The sequence below is a fragment of the Lagopus leucura genome, unplaced genomic scaffold (genome assembly GCF_019238085.1).
Source record: "Lagopus leucura isolate 7727_CA_CO unplaced genomic scaffold, USGS_WTPT01 Super-Scaffold_100001, whole genome shotgun sequence".
Lineage (NCBI taxonomy): Eukaryota > Metazoa > Chordata > Aves > Galliformes > Phasianidae > Lagopus > Lagopus leucura.
In genome coordinates, this window is record NW_024962262.1 from 55145223 (window position 1) to 55161922 (window position 16700).

The 16700-nt window shown below is 42.3% G+C and overlaps 1 protein-coding gene across 2 annotated transcripts in view; it reads left to right on the forward strand.

Annotated features, from left to right (window-relative positions):
- The first annotated feature begins 378 nt into the window (after nucleotides 1-378).
- The window catches only part of WWC3 (WWC family member 3), a 98047-nt gene continuing 81725 nt past the window's right edge, over nucleotides 379-16700 (forward strand). For both annotated transcript variants that reach the window (XM_042867306.1, XM_042867307.1), the window contains exon 1: nucleotides 379-516. The gene's annotated coding sequence lies outside the window, so the exon portion shown is untranslated. The remainder of the gene's footprint in view (nucleotides 517-16700) is intronic.

Genomic DNA, 16700 nt, shown 5'->3' on the forward strand with positions numbered 1-16700 from the left:
GCCGGGAGCCGCGGCGGCGCGGGGCAGGGCCCGGGCGGGGTCAGGAGCCGCGGCGGGGCCGGGCCCGGTGCAGAGCGGGGCCGGCGCGGGGGAGGATGAGCCCGGCGCGGCGCGGCCGGAGCCGCTCGAGTCCCGCTCCCCGCGGGGCCGCCTGTTAGTGCTGGAGGAGGAGGAGGAGGAGGAGGAAGAGGAGGCGGCGGCGGCGGACGGCCGCGGCCCGGGCGGGACGGGAGCTGCCCCGGCAGCGGGCGGGGAGCGGGTTTCGGCCGGAGCTGGGCGGCGGCGGGCAGGCAGCGGAGCGGCCATGCCGTGGCTGAGCGGCGGACGGCGGCGGCAGCGGCAGCAGCAAGGGGCGGCGGGGCAGGGCGGCGGGCCGGCGGCGGGCGGGCAGCGTGGCCGGGAGAGTTCGGAACTGCCGCTGCCCGCCGGCTGGGAGGAGGCGAGGGACTTCGACGGGCGCGTCTTCTACATCGACCACAACACCCGGCAGACCTCGTGGATCGACCCCCGCGACAGGTAGGGCGGCGGGGAAGCGCGGCAGGCGGAGGGGCCCGCGGCGGGGCGAGCTCCGGGGAACGAAGGCCCGGCCCGGACGCTGAGCTCCGGCCGCGGGGAGCCGCCCGGCGCCGGCCCGAGCCCGCTGCGGGGCTGCGGTCCGCTGTCCGGGTGCGGGCAGGCGGGTGGGGGCCGTCCCGATCCCCGTCCCGCGCCCCGCCGGGCCCGGCCGCCCGCTCCGCTGCCGACTGCGGCCCTGGGCCCCCGGGGCGCCTCGCGCCGGGTGGCGGGGCGGGGTGCGCAGCCTCCGGCTCCGAGTAAAGCTACGGGGGCACCATGAGGGCTGCGGTGGGCGTGCGGCCCCAGCCCGGCCGAGGGACGGGAGAGGTGTGGGCCGGGACGGAGTGCCGTGTTTTCTTTTTTCGGACGCTGGAATTGGAACTGGAATTGCAGCATTGTAACCGGGTGGTTCGCCCGTATTGATTTATTAGCTGGCTGGAATTAATTGGAGGCAGCTTGAGGCGCAGCGCAGTAATTTGGTAGATTACCTTCTCGTAAAAGATATCGCTGTGTAGAGGTAAGCGAACCGGTGTATTCCTTCCCTCAGTTTGACAAATACACGGCCTGCTACAAATTGCTGTCTGCTGCGTTCCAGGACAGTGTTCTGCCGTCTCCCAGACCTGGGGCGCGCAATAGGGTCGGGTTGGCCTCTTCATTTCCATTACGGTCAGTCCGTATTGCCGGGTTTTGATGGGGTTGTGCTCAGCCGATAAAGAATGTGCTACGGCTTAAAACCTGTGGGAGTGTGGAAACGTCTGCTGCAGCGGGGCCGTCTGGTAAATACAGCCTCACTTGAAAGCCTTCGCCTAAAAATTTCCACGTCGAGTTACTGAACACAAGTGTCAGTATTCAAGGTGTCTGCAAAATAAGAAACATATGTCTCTGTGTATGCTTTTCTATATTAAACAATGTTTTTATAGTAAGTGAAAGTTGGACAAGGACAGTTTGAACCTCGGCCAGAGCTACCTTGCCAGAGCTATGCCTGGAATGCGAAGCAGGCCACAGAAACATTTAAGCGCAGCCTGGTTAAAGGCTGCAGCAATTTCAGCAATCCTCGCTCTCGCACAATGATACATAACAGTTCAAATAGCCTAAATATTTACCGATGGGATCAAGATCTTTTGTCTCTTTGTTTAGACATACTTATGCATGCACATATGTTTTGCTGATGTATTAAATACTTGCTGGTTGGCTTTTGATAGCGCATTTTTTACAACCTACCTGTAGTTTCTAGTGTTCAGTTACTTGTAATATACTCTGTTCTGAGGGAAACTAATAACATAACAGATTGTGGCTTCTCTGCATTCCATGCCTGCCATTGCATTTTGGGGGATAGTTTTGTCTCTTGCAATTTCTCACATATGGATAAAAGTTTTAGCAATTCACTGCAGTGTTTGAAGGCAGTTAGAACGTAGCACCGTTCGACTTAAATGGCATTGTTTAACTTATAACTTGAAAAAATAATTGAAACTCCATACAGTGCTTGAAAATTTCTCGAAATACTTTGCAGTGGTGTTTGTTAAACAAAGCTGTTTTTCACACTGGGCAAGAATAGGCTGCAGAAATGTGATTGAGACACCTGCACTGGGGCAGGTAGAAAAGACAGTGTTTTGACAAATGAGCATCAGTAGTTCCTCTAGAATTCGAGTAGCAGAAGCTAGTTTTAGTCTTGCAAAGTTGATCTCCTATTGTGAATAGGCTTCTATTGGTGCTGTAGTGAGGGGTCTCTTCTGTATAGGAGAAGGTGGCCACAGTCTTTTGGTTTTCATTGCAGCCGTTCAGATTCCTGGGGGCAGCAGCGAAGTAGGGATGGATCAGGTTAGTTGTGTTCTGCCAAAGTTTTGGAAGGAAAGGTAAAAGCATCAGGGAAATGGTACTAAAGTTGTTTTTTTGTTTGTTCCTTCAAAAAGAACTTGAAAAAGTGAGGGATAGGATGACATGCTTGTATTGTATCTCAACATTCTCTGTTTGGTAATTGGATGCCTTGTTTCTGTGTTCATGGAACTCTTTCTTTTCTATCCAGGAGGAACTGGGCAGAACTATGGGACCTCAGGCCATGGTATGCACATGATCAGGGCTCTGCGAATCAGCACCTCCTAGCTTTCCTATGGGCAGTAATCCTATAAGCATCCCCACAGGCTCTTCTTTCCCTGTAGCAAACTTAGTATTTGTTTTTCTTTTCAGCATTCCCTTTGAGATTTCTTAGCCTTTTGTATAGTTAGATTAGTGCACTTAATATGAAACAGTGATTTAAGAAAAAAAAAAAAGCCCTAATCAAGCAAAGAGGAGAAGGAAGTACTAATTGGAGCTGTTAATGAAGGAGAATTGTGCTGTGTGAAGGATTTGGGGGTGGAGAGTAGAAAGGGTTAAAGAACGCAGGAGTGGATGCTGTGTGGTTTTTGTAGGGTAAGAAAAAGTGGAATAAATGAATAAAGAAAAGGGAGGATGGTAGAAGAGTGTTAAGATGAGCAGATTTGAAAAGCTGCTTATCTTTGGTATCAAATCTGTGGTTAGGTTGATGGAGATTGCTGTGTTGATCTGTATAGATTGCTGGGTGCTTGTCTGGCAGATCCTGTAGATCTTAACCTGGAACTGTTCAGTGCATACTTTCCTCTTGTTATAACAGTCTTTAATCTTAATAGATTGCAAGTTCTTCAAGGTGGCGAATGACCTTTTTATCTCTTGTTTGCACAGCACTTGGTATATTGAGATGTAGGTCAATAACTGAGGGTTGTAAATGTTCTTATAAAAGACTGACTACATTTGTGGTTGATACTGATGATCCCAGTGGCACCACATCTTACTACAGTTGTTGTTTGTTATAAGGCTGTGCAGCAAAGGTGTTCTGTGCTGAGAGGCAGTGTTATTTTTTTCAGAATAGCACTAGGGAAGGTAAGTTGTTTCTTTCAGCTATTTGATGTGAGTTGTTTTGTTTGTTTGTTTATTTGAAGATTTACATGCTTTGGAATGAGAGCTTTAAACTTATAAGGTAAAACAGTGTTTTTACATCTGTTTGGGCCAGTTTGGAAGGCTTTGAAAAATTCATATGAGTTGGGTAGGGACTTGGATTTTTAGCAACTACGTTCTGCAGAAGCTTCCTGCAAGCTGAACTGCTGATGTCTTAATTGAAACCAGGGAGCTTTTCTGTCCTGTGTCCTCAGCGATGATTTAATTCTGAGCCTTCAGATCTGCTTAGTTTGAACACAGGGGGAGGAACCTTGTCGAGGACATGAGTTGGAGCAAGAAGAATGGGAACAAGCAGGATTGGCCTTGGAATTTGACAGATGGAGAGATGTCTTTGCGGTAGGCTGAGGAGAGCAAAGCAATCTGGGGGGTAGGAAGAAGGCACCTGAAGCCTGGGAAGCAAAAAGTAGGGGAACTGGCCTGAAAACCAGTAGGACAGGGAAAAACAGGTAAGAGGAAACCGGTCTGGTGAGGGTTCAGGGTATGAGGGTGTCAGCTCTTTTCTTGGCTGTGCAGGGAACCCCGAGGGAAAAGGAGCATTGTAGTCTCAAGAATCAGAAAACGAGTGGAAAGAAGCCTGCAGAGTCTTGGTGGAGAGGAGAATTGGAAAGGGAAGCATAAGAACAAGGTGTGAAGTGTGAGGCAGGGATCCAGAGGTGCAAGATATGCTGGGCAAGGAGTCTGACAAAAAATCCAAGTTATGGAAAGTGGAAATAGCAGGAAAGGCTCATGGGTTTGAAAGGAGTCACCCTGAGGAAGTCCGTAAGCAGGGACATGTTATCAGGGGTGAACTGCAGAAGAGCACGAGGAAGCGGTTAATGGACAGAAAAGTGCAGAAGTGCTGACTGTTTCTCCAAAACTATTCCAGGGTTCCTCATTCTCATCATATATTTGCTGTATTACCCAGTTTGCTTCTTCTTTCTGTGAAGCAGGACAGAAGCTGCTACAGCTAACTACTCGCGTAATCTGGCAATTAATGTTAACAGCAAGTGGCAAAGCGAGGTGTGATGCCGTGTGATGTGGTTTCTCTTTCCCCGGCTTGGCTTTATGAAGGAATGGAGATTGCAAATGAGAAGCTTGAATCAAAAGATATTTATGCCAGATATTCAAAGCTGGAAAATTCCAGATTAAAGTTGCTAAACTATTATTGCTTTTGTATTAAGTGAGCATTTTTAGTGATAAACATCTACATACATTTTCTTGCCTTGCTTGACACGTGGAGAGGAGCAACTCTGAAGACAGATCAGGGCTGGGAAATGAAATAGGTTGGGAGAGATACTCAAACTTTTGCCACGACCGAAAGAAGTGCATGTCTAGTAAGACAATCTTCTGAAGCACCTGTGTGTGATAGTGTCAGAAAGGCAGTGAGCTCTTTCTAAAGGCAAGGGATTGTCTGCTGGACTGTTGCACTATATCTGTCCAGTCAGCAGTACTCATCAGCCCACTGACAATCAGAAGAATCATTTAAATCAACATTTTTCACAGACAGCATTTTTCGAAGTTGGGCTTCAACTCCTCCACCATGAGTTACACTAGTGTCATTTTCATTCATAGAATGATAGAGTACTCCAAGTTGAAAGGGTCCCATACAGATCATCAAGTCCAACTTTTGGATCCGCACAAGACCACCCAGAAATCAGACCATAGAGATGAAGACAAGCAACACAGATAGTACCACTGCCATGTTGGAAATTATCCTTTGCGTTCCTATGTGCTTTGAGAGTTCTCTCGACCACTTCCTTTTTATTGTATATTAATTGTCACCTGTGTTAGCTCATATTTTTGTTTTGAACTGATGCTATTTGTGGAATGGGAAGAAAGCTGAGTGTTGATCAGACAAATTTAGGTCACGTGCTTTCTTTGTGCGATGCAGAGTGTTCACATCAAAAAGTGATTTTTTACAGGATGTAGACAAGTACTTTTTAAAATGATGCTTGAAAATGATTAAAGGGAAGCAGGTTGCAATTAGTTAAATTTACTCTCTAGGCTGTCAGTGATAAGTGTGTGAGAGATGAAGATGGTTGTCCAAAAAGAAAACAGAAAGAATGGAATGAGTAAGGGTCTGGAAGATGCGTTGTCCCGTGAGAGCTGAAGAGGTGTTTTACAAGTGGTTAGAGTACTGGTTGTAGAAAGAGATGATACCTGAGACTGCAGAGCTCTTCTGTTTAGTAGATTTACAGTAATATCTGACAGTTAGAAGTTGAAAACAGAAATACAATATGTTTTTAATAATGAGAGAGATTAAATGTTGAAATAGTTTTTCTCCTCTTAGCTCTTTAGATGAAACTATCTAATTCAGTGGTTTTCTGCCTAGCTATCAGTTGAAGTCCCATTGTCTCCAAACATCTATTTTTACTGCCTACCCTGCATGGTACATCTCCTGGCCTACATATAATGTATCTAGCTAAATATATCTCATATGGATTGGGAGAGCAGCCATCCTTTCATTAGAAAGTGCAGAATTTATCTGCCTGCTTTTTCCTCTGAATACATCAAGGAAGAAATCCAGTTTACCTCTGTCGCTTGAGACACCTGGGGCGCTGCAGTTGCATAGTTCAGTTACTCCAAGCTTGCAGTAAATGCAGTGGACTTGATAGAATTTATATTAAAAACAGCTCATACAAAGTACTACTTGAGTTCCAGATGTTTTGAATTTTCTGTGCAAATGTCAAGCCTGGATGCATCCATGCTGAGGATGGGAAAGCCGTGCAGCTGCTCTCTGGCATCTGGCTGGGAGCACGGGTGCAGCACAGTGCAGTAAGAAGGGGCTGCACTGCCCTGACTGATCTGTGCACTTGTTGAAAACGGTTCACTAATATATTGAAAGGCATGTTGTAGCTGACATTTGTTTGGAAAGTGTCATGTATAGATGCCACGACACACCTGTTTGTTTGCCTTTTCAAAAGAGAGGTGCATTTGTTTATGTTTCGTCATTATGGCCGGTATAGGCGGGTATTTAACTTTTATATTGAGACTGGAATGAAGTTGTTTGTGATTAAAAATACGCATAAGTGCATGTGTCTCAGAATTAATGTTAGTGCCAGGTGTGTATTCAAACTTAGTCTTTGCTTTTGACTGTTAGATTCTGATAGCAAGTAATTGTTAATGACCTGATTCATTATAAATAATTTGACACTATTATTTTTTCTCAGCTCTCTGAATTGGGTATTTTCAAGAGTAGTTTTTAATTTCTTGTGGAGTTTCTGTTGCTTTGGAAAAGCAGTGTCTGTATGAAGTGAGTATTCATATTTTCTGGTAAACTGTTCTTGTAATACAGCACTGTCAAAAATGAGTGCTATGCCTTCAGTCATTGAAGATTATAAAAGCTTTTGTATTACTTCAGTGCCTTGAAAAGTAGAGGTGGAAGGCATCCATCTTCCTAAAAATGGAAGGTTTTCAGTCTATCTCAATAGTAGTTAATTATGATTTAGCTTTTTTTTTCTTTTTTTTTCTTTTTTTTCCTGGCTAAAATACATGTAGTTTGAAAATCTGGGTAGCATAAATCTGCAAGACTAATTCATGTCTGCTAAATCACCCAAGCAGCTATTCAGTTGAGATTACCTCATTAACAAAGGGCATTGTCGAGCTTTCTAAGCCTTTGTTAAAAGTGAAGGTTGGTGGTGGTTTTTTTTTTCTTTTTTTTTTTTGCTGTGGATATGTAGCCTTACTGACTTTTAAATGGATGTATTTTCAGCAGTTAGACAGTGAATGCAGACACCTGCCTTATTGTGTTTGTGTGCTGGCTAGAAAGGGCTAAATTAGGGCTTGTGACTTCATTGTGCTGCAGCAGTACAGTGGCACGTGTTGTAGGGGCTTATTCTTGAAGGGGTCTGTGGCTGCCTTACTTTTAAGCTGGATCTGATAAACTGATAAACCTTCACCTGCCGCAAGTTGTTAGTGCTCAAAACTACCAGAAAAGTACTTGACTGTTTTCTTCTATGCGTAAATCGATGTATATCTGAGTTAATATAAGCATTAAAAACCACCAAGCGTTGTCAAAGGCAAATCAGGTATTGGCATTAATGCCTTCTGAACGGAGCATCTGCTTTTCAGGATCTGTGATCCGCATGTTTGGGAAAGCACGATTTGAAATGTGGTGAGGCTAGGGCAGGGCCTTAAGTTCTATTATACGGAGAAATAAAAGTCATTTAAGACTTGGATTCTAATAATAAGTTTAGTTTGAGATAAAGTGTTTGTTTTTTTTTCTTAGTGAACGTAAATGTAGTGACAGCACTATGCAAACATAAGAACAAATGACTTGTAGGTGATAAAATTAGGAATGTATGCATAACGTAGAAAGTCCTCTTAACAAGTACCATAGGAGGTGTCTGTTAAATGTCATGTTGGTTTATAATTTTATGTTGTTTACTGAAAGGTAGAGCTTTGTGAAGTTGCATGTGAGGCTGAACAGAAGTATTTTGCTGGTATTTTGGTGAAACAAAGTAAAACTAATACTTTTTCTGCCCAGAGTTAAAAATAGAACTTCCTGAATGTCTTATCTGCTACAGATGTGACTGCTCACATTCACCAGCAAAGCTGGGCAGTATCACAGCTTTATGTAATCTTCAGCTTGTTTCTGGCTGCAAGAAGCTGACTGAAGAGGAGAACATCCTTCCTGTAGGTACTTTTTGTACCTCCCATTGCAGAGCAGGGTGCGTGCTCAGCAAGGCAATCCGGCACTGCTGAGTGAGTGGTTACCTGCTTTACCTGCTGTCAAAAGCAGCATGTCCTCCCCTCCAGCTCCACAGTCTTGCACCTCTTGCAGTGGTATCCGACCTTGCGGAAGGCACAACTGGCAAAAGGGAAGTGTTGTGCCTTGCATTTTTCTGGTTTTGGGCAGGGTGAGTTCTGGCTGGTTTAGCTCCTGGAGCTGACTTGCCCTCAGGGCAGATGGATATTTAATAAGCTTATGGCAATTAAGGTTGGTTCAGTAAGAAACTGACTTAGGCAAAAGTGACGAGTCAGTTTTAAACCCTCTTCTGTAAATAGTTTTTGTGAATAACAGCCCTGACTATTGATTTCTAAAATATTCCCATGATAAAACAACGCATCTCTAAGCAAGCTCCAAGGTATATTTCAGAGTAAGGATTCACTTTTCAAACCTGAGACAGATGTATAAAAACCAATATAAGAGACATAAATGGGTTTCGCGGTAACTTCCTCCATTGGTTAGCAGTGTTGAAATGGCTACTTAGAAGTGTAAAGAGGGATATGTCCAATAGAACTGATTTGGGTTCTCAATCACAGCTTGGAAGTGTTCAGGAAGGGTTGGTGAAGTGGGTGAGTGTTGTTACTGCTAACAGAGAACGAAGGATGTGTGTAGGGTATCAGATGGGAATCCAGGGAGGGTGATGGCTATGCAGTGCCTTGGAAGTGCGCGAGTGAGTTAGATCTGAGGTTGGGTGGATGGTAGCAGGATGTGGAGAACCTCCAAGGTGGGTCTCAGCTTGGTGTGGAGATAATAGGGTGCTTGGGGCAGGGGGTAGAGAGAAAAGGCATAGTGAGGAGAAAAGAAAATGATGTGGCTGTTGGAAGGGCTTGGAAGGTGCCTTCATCATCAGTGTTTTGGGCTACTTCTGCTCAAATGCAGTTTGACTGGGGTATTTTTAAGGGGCCTGCATGGATCAAAGTTGAAATTTCCAGGCTGAAGAGGAGTGGGCTGTAGTTCTGGAAATACATGATGTGCAAGGATTTTAGCTCTCTAAAAGAGAAGGGCAAGAACTCTTATGCCGTAGTTTTATCTGGCTACCAGTCCTGAGCCTATTTGGTGGAGATGGAGCCCTGGTTCTGGACAAGGGAATAGGGATGTAGATTTAGTTCTGCCATGCTCTGAGCGTCTTAATAGTTCCTTGATTCTATCCTAGTAGGAGAATTTGAACTTGTGAGATCCATGCTAAAACCAAGGAGAGCAGCTGCTAAAAAATTGATGGATCTGTTGCTTTTCATGGCACATTCGATTATTTCAGCCAGATGTTCCTACCTAATGATCCTTGCTTGAGGTGTATTTGCATTTTGCAGTAAGCTGGAGTATTTCTCACTTTGTCTTTTTCTACTTATCTTTTCTGTGGGTGTTTTGCTAGAGTGGGAAGGTCTTGTGCATCCAGTGATGAGTCTGCTGTCTCCCTTGGTAGTGGACTGAGGAGATGCTGATGCTGTTAGCCCTCTGGTGAATGGAGCTGATCCCTGTCAGGGGCTGAGTTAGTGACTGAAGTTACTGCTCTTTTTGTTTTTTCTTTTCCTTTTTCCATTTCTTTTTTTGAAGGCTTTTCAGGATATTTAATTGGCACTGGAACAAAAATAAAGTACAGTGATATCAACACTCTTGAACTGGCAGTAGAGATTCAAAAGCTATCTTCCATAGCTTTCTGAAAGAATTACTTTCAGGATGAAATATGTATGGAGAATGTTGTTGAAACTATTTTGATTTATATTGTACTTAGGCTCAAGCTTATTCACACATTCAGGATTAGGATTGTTTATGGCAAAATGCAGAGTTTGATATCGAAGCTGGAAACATATAATATTTCAGAGTTGATTTATTTGATATTGGATTGGAATTTAAACAGCTAAAAATGACTTTTTTTAAAACCTTAATACTCACTGCATTCTTAGAAAGAGTGGCTGACCCGTGCTTGGGAAAACAGCTGAAATACTGCATGACTGTCTAATTCTGTAGCGTAAACAAATTGTGATGCACTTCTCAAAGGAGGATACAGTCCACAGTTGGACTTGAACACATTCTTAGAAGTTCAGAGTAAAAATTAAATTAACATTTTTATTTTCTTTTTGGCAATATGGGGATCATTCGCAGATGGAGAAAGTATTTTGCATGTGTTTGGAAGTTGCTGTTTAAACACTTGTGTCTTTTGTTTTCCCTCCATCTTTTGGTTGAAACTAAGACTTGAAATATTAAATACATGATACAGTGTATAGTTAAAAGTCTCTGAAACCCAAACTTCAAAATAAATTAAGCTAAAAACCTCAAGAAAATTTGATTAAAGGAGCATCACAACTGTTGGTCATAGGTCAGTTGGAGGAATATCTGTCTAACTAGCCGGTAAGAGCAACTGAGAAACACAAATTCCCCTGTTGGTTGTCCTTTATGAGCTAGAGAGATACAAGCTGACTTGTCCTTACCAGGATGAAATTGAAAATACATGTATAATGTTTACCAGTAGCTAACTTGTCAAATTTCAGTAAAAAAAAAAACTACATACGGAGTGATGACACCATTTAAAAACTTTGCATTGGTTTGAGTTCTAAGATGAGACAACTATGATTCTGTGCTTTTCCAGCTTATAGTTTATTCAGAGCAAGACCTTGTGCTCTTGTGGTTATGGCTGTACTGAGATTTGTGATAAATAGACACCATGTGCTCAAGACTCTGCATGGACATTTGATTTCTGTGTTTAATATAGCTGCTCAGAAGGGCCAATCAAGTTACAGAACTATTTGTTTAGAAAAATGTTTACTAGTACCAGCTTGCAGAACAGATGGTCAGAATGTTCTCCTTGGAAATCACAGTCTAATTTTTCATATGCTTCGAGATTCCTTCTTGAATACAGTCCTTCCCCAAATCCTTCCTCAAATACAGCGATGTGTATGAACTTTTTTTTCCCCATTTAATCAAAACCCAACAAAACTAGGTATTTCTGCATCCAAACTGGTTAGCCATAAGTTTATGTATTAATCAAAAGAAGCTCCAACATAGCTGAGAGTCTAAAAGTATGAGATTTCTTAAGCCTTGGTCAAGAGGAGCATGAGCAGAGATGAGGCACAGAAGATCTGTTACAGTTGAAAAGATTATCATGATGGAATGGAAGGAGAGACAGAGAGAGAATGCTCACCCATATCTGAAGATCTGGGGTTGCAGGAAAAAACTCCACAAAGGAGGGATCTCCAGGAAGAGATCCTTCTATAGCCCTTAAATGGGATCTGGCAGGAGTGGAGCCTGGTTTCCACACAGCTCACATGGCTGAACTGCTTTCAACTGTACTCCCACGGCTGACCCAGTCCTTTCTTCAGTGGTTCAGACCCTGACTCAGCAGTTCCTGTGCAAGGTCCCAGTGCTTGTCCTGCTCCTGTCCATCCTGTCCATCTCACTGTTTGCATCTGACTGTTCTCCATGCTTTGGCAGCGTTGCACACTGGTTCAGCTAAACTTTTCTTCCACTTCCCATCGTGTCATGCAATGCACTGAATTTAACAAATATTTTCTTTGATTTTAATGAATAGTTAGCTTCAGTTAAGGCCCTTTGAACTGATTTGCAGTGTGGAGTACAACTGCTGTCCTTGAAGTGTGCTGGTTACGTGCCTTCTCAGGATGGTGGTGTTCAAGGGGGGAGGTTAACTACTGAACTGATTTGGTTTTTATTTGGTTTGGGGTCTTTTTTTTTTTTTTTTTTTTGCTTTAATAGGCAGGCTTTTTTTTTTTTCCCTCCAAGATATTATGAAATAAACAAAAAGTCTTCTAGTCCTTTTATCCAAGCACAAGTATATAGGAAGGAGTAGGTGAATGTTTCATGCAACGTCAATTAACCATCTGAAATTTCAGCTGTAGCCTCAGTGCTTCTGTTTTAGTAGCCTTTTTCTCTCTCATCTTACAGTTCTGAAAGTTGGAGTTGGGAAATGGTCTGTGGAAGTTTTGCTGTGCCATGATCATTTAAGAGAAAAGACCAAAAAAAAAAGGATCGTAGTGTTTTCTACCACTGGCTGTGAACGGCAATTAAGAACCTCCTAATCGTTTGTATTCAGCCTGTTCTTATGGTTTCAAGGGTGTCTTAAGGAGTGACCCACCGTTTTCACTTGTAATGCATTTGCAAATATGATAAATGTGGGAAATTTGGCATGGTTTTTGATACCCTAAATTATCTCCTAAGAGTGTCATGTGCTTAAGAAAAAATAAAAGCTTTCTCAGAAGTGCATTCTAGAAAATGTGAGCATTTAAGCAATCCTTAAGATATAAACCTATGTTCATGCTAAGCCAACTTATAGACTATCTGTCTATGACTCAATGAAAGGCAAGAACATCAGGTGGTGCATATGGATGAGATTTTACTATTATTATTTTTAAACGCTTGTAAAATTGGTGACAATGTCTTAGAAATCTGACATTAAATGAAACTCCAGTGATTATAGAGAACAGTCCATTTTTGTAAACCTTTCACTGAAACCTGAAGTGCCCCATTTAGGAAGCTCGGTACAGGTGCAGATAAACCTTCTTGTCTTGCTGTGGCTGTATGTATGGCTGTAACACACACTGAGTTGCTTACTTCTGGGAATAATCTTGTAGATCAGTCCGTGCCCGTCTGTGGCTTCTGTTTGGTAGGAGGGATGATGGAGCTGGTAGTGTTGTTCTCTAGGCATCGGCTTGCTAGGGGTGAGTTGAGTCCTCCCAACTTGCACAATATCTGCAAAGCAGCTTGAAGATGATCGTACGTTTTCATTACTGTCCTTACTATTGACCAGTGGATTAAAGACTTCACTGCTTTCTCTGGAAGCTTTTTGGCCATTACCTGATTATTTTGGAATTGGTATCTGAATTACAACATTGATTATGTTATGTGTTTTTTTTTCCTAACACCTTTACATTTAAGAATGCCAGAATTTTTAAAAAGTCCTGTTGTTAAAGCACAACTGTATCGTACTGTCACTAAACTTTTGGAATCTCCTCTGTGTAATTCTGTACTGTGTGTGAACATCTGGAGTTTCTTGGAGTCATGAGCCTGTGACTGATGGCCCACATTGTTCTTCAGATATTTGGCTTGTTTCTTCCTTGGAGACAATTGATAAAGAAAATCATGTTTGTTTTTGATCTTAATCACAGCCATAGGTTTCTTTGCATTTAGAAGCCATGGAGCATTTATAAAAGGCTTTTCTATCCTCCTTGAGAATAAATTAGGCTGTATCTGAAGCTCTGGTTCCATTAGAAACACCCCAAAAACTGTGGACAGTGTCCTAGCTGTGGAAACTCTTTCCCCACCCTCCAGTCCATGAATGGTGTTCTTCAGAATGCAGCTCTGTGGGATCATATGCTCATTTTTCTGTCTTTGACTGTTTACATACATATTCCAGAGCTTATTCCTCAAACTGGATGAGGATTTTCGTACTGACACCCATATACAGATATTTTTAGAATATGTGTACTGTGAAGGAAAAAAAGGTCGAGGTGTCATAAAGGTTAATGAGCTCTTTCTGTAGGTTTATTTCTTATTGTTAGCAGTTTACATTAAAAGTGATGCAGTTACCTTTTGCTGTGATTTCTGTCCAAAGTTAGAAAAAAATAAAAAAAAAGGGATATATTCCTCCTAATCAGTGGAGATGATTGAATGTCTGCATTTCTATGAGAGTAAATCCCAAGCTGTTGTCAGAGCACTTCACTTGAAGAATTTGGAAATGTTTTCAGACACTACACTTGGTATAAATGAAAACAGAAAAAGTTGTGGGTTTTTTTTTTTTTTTCTTGTTTTGTTTTGTTTTGTGAGGGAAACCTGTGCTACGAATAGAATGCTAACACTGGAGATTTTTCTTGAATCCACGTTTTACCCATTTTATATACTGTCTATATGCTAGTAGGCATGCTTTTAAAATGCTGCCTTTTTTTTTTTTTTTTTCTACAGTAAAAATAGCTTGCTGCTTATTGAAAAACAAGGCAGACCTGTGCCTCAAAATCCAAATGAAACTGCTGCTTAGCTGAGGCTCTAAAGAGGGCATTTATATGTTGTGGAATGAATGGCATGCCTGCGCTAGCTCTCGCGGGCAGGATATTTCCAAGGTATCAGACTGAGCTGTATGTACTGCTGTCTTCCCCCTTTGGATAGCAAGGTTTCTCCCTTAGCAAAGGCAGAAGGATCCCTTGCTGCATTGAGAGGAGTGGGGTGGGCAAGGGGGACGGAGGAGGGCTGTAAAACACTTAGTGAGGTAATCGTATGTGTTAAAAGTCTTGTTTTTATTTCTTTTTCTTCCACCCAAACTGCTCTGCAATCGTTTGTAGGCTCCTTGTACTTTGCAAGTTGGTGTTGTTTTTTTAATCATTGTTCTTTGAGCAGTGTAGCTAGGAATTTCCTGTTCACGTTTTACTACAATGGTTTGTTTAAAATGACAGACCGCAGTCTTTTTTCCTGACCTAAAACTAGATTAGCCTTGAATGTTGGACAAGTCAGACAAATAAAGAGGACAGACGGTATTTGCTTATGTCATGGAGGGTGGCCTTTTAACCGGGCTCAGTTGTATCAAATACCACAAGTCACGTTTCTTAAATATTTATTAAGACAAATAAACACAGTTATTGTATGAACTGGCAAGTCTCCAAATTCCTATCTCTTTGATTCTCATGGGTGGGTCACTTTTAATCAGAAGAAATATTTTTAATAAAGGCTTAGATATTTACTACATGGCCGAATCCAGGGTTAACTCAGTTCCCTGCTCTCCCCCTGTTGTTATATTTACAAAATGCAACAAAACGGTCATCAGCAAAGTTCAAGTTACAAAACATGGCAGCAAAACAGCCAGGAAGTGCTGAAAATGGGAATGAACCTGTAGTTTTTCAGTACATCTGGTGTCCGTTTTAAAGAAGTAGCGTAATCTTCCCATGTACCATCATAAATTTACTTTCAAACTAGGGGAGAAAAAAAAAGTCCCCCAAGCCCAACAGTGTTTGATTCAGAAGGAACTGCAGCTTTCTTACACAGCTTCTGTTTATGCGGGACGAGTTCCTTGTATAACAGTGCTAATGTATGCAAACTGCACACCTGTATGGATGGAGCTGTACAGGTAATACCGCTGTTGATTTTTATCTGGAAAGAGATCAAATCTCTTTTAAAAACAAAGCACGACCCCCCTTCAGATTTTTAGTTTACAAAAGAACTACCATAGCGTGAATTGTGGTGTGGCACAGCATAAGAATTTTGTGCAGTTCTGGAGGGATGGTGCACCAACTGGTCTTAAAGGGGCTGCAGAGCATCAGACTCCAGAATGTGCACTTGATGCAGTGCTCTTAGGTATTTTCTGTGCAAGAATGTCTGTGCAAATGTGCATGTAAAATTCCAATAAACACGCTAAATTAATTTTCAAGCTGGTAGATGTCAGATTTGTGAAGTTGTGGTGTCTGTAGCTGATATGACACACAGGCATGTCATTACAAGGGTGTTGCCAGTTAAAATACTCAGCTGTTATGGTATTTCCAGCTTAGCATCTAACTTTGTTCCACCCAGCAAACAGTCGCATAAATAGGACTAGCTGTGGATTTTTAAAGGAAATATTTAATGTATTTTTAAAGAAAATAATTTTTGGGAGGGAAAATATTTGGGTAGTTTGCACGTGAATGTCTAGGGTAGGGCAGGGAGATGCCTTGCAGGATACCAAACTTGCTGTGCTAAAGAAGCTTGCAGTGGATATGGAAAATGTCACCATTTATATAAATCGGGTATTTCCTTGAGTCCCGGAACTAACAAAGCCTGGTTTCCTGTGGATTTGTGTCTTACAGCTGATTGACTTCAGCATCTGGGAAGGTGAATGTTCTGCTGGATGCTTCTTGCCTTGCATCTGGGGTATTTGCATCCACTTGCTCCCTACTGGTTTTTCTGATACCTGAGGAGGTGTGAGCATTAGCTTCACTCTCTGCTGGGCCCCCTGTGTGCTCCAGGCTCCATAAGTATTCAAATTGCTTGGGGGCAAAGTTTGAAGTTGATTGAAGGAGTAAAAGCCAAATAGACTTCTAACAGTACTATTACCATAAAAAAAAAAAAAAAAAAAAAGCATATCCATATTTTGGTAAGAAACTGGACTTCAAGATCTTGATGTGTGTACATGTATATATATATCTATATATATCTATATATGTATATGCACACATATGTATAATGTCTCTGCCTGCTAGCGTTTGGTAGCCAATTAATTGAAACAAAAGCCAAGTCTTAAAACCAAACATTTCTGCCTTTTTCTTGATAAAAAGAGCTATAATTAATTAGCATAAATACATTTTGAAATTACAGTGTGCCACATCTTATGGTGTAAGCTTGGCTGTCACCATTCTGTGGAGTGTGTGTTTGTGTGATTGTGTTGTCAAAGAAAGGACAAATGTAAGCTTACTGTGTAACTGCTGGGCTGCATGATCTGTGCTGTGCTGCCAGACTTTTTGGTCTGGCTTCCCTCAGGTATGAGCAAGCAAGGCAACCTTGGGTT